Source organism: Pteropus alecto, unplaced genomic scaffold (assembly GCF_000325575.1).
Source record: "Pteropus alecto unplaced genomic scaffold, ASM32557v1 scaffold121, whole genome shotgun sequence".
NCBI lineage: Eukaryota > Metazoa > Chordata > Mammalia > Chiroptera > Pteropodidae > Pteropus > Pteropus alecto.
Window position 1 is genome coordinate 9613380 of NW_006434369.1, and position 395 is coordinate 9613774.

At 45.3% G+C, this 395-nt stretch overlaps 1 protein-coding gene across 1 annotated transcript in view; it reads left to right on the forward strand.

The window, feature by feature from the left end:
• The window catches only part of ADTRP (androgen dependent TFPI regulating protein), a 136436-nt gene that overhangs the window by 99578 nt on the left and 36463 nt on the right, over window positions 1-395 (forward strand). The window lies entirely within an intron of this gene.

Here is a 395-nt window from a genome sequence, read left to right on the forward strand (position 1 = left end):
TCCTCCTGTGTGATATAATTAATCCTCACTTCCATGGCAACCATGTGTAATACTACCAACAGGTAGAATGACTTTATGCTAGAGAATAACCAGGATGGAGAAACTTAGAAGATCCTAAATCCCTCTGAACTACTAACAGAAATAAATCACATCTAAGTGGGTAGGAAAGAGTTAAAGTCCCATGATCTCAGAAGAGAAGTGAAAATGCCCAGGAGCTTCCCAGTGGGTGAGTGGGTGGGTGGGAGAGACTTCTCTGTCAGATTCGAATGGCTAACCCCTTCCTGATTAGAGAGCCAGCACAGACGAGCCCTCATCATGCTTCTAGTTGCTTCATAACCCCACAGGCAGGCACTTTGACAGCTGCAAAGTCCTGTCCTTGCCTTGAACAGGCTTTT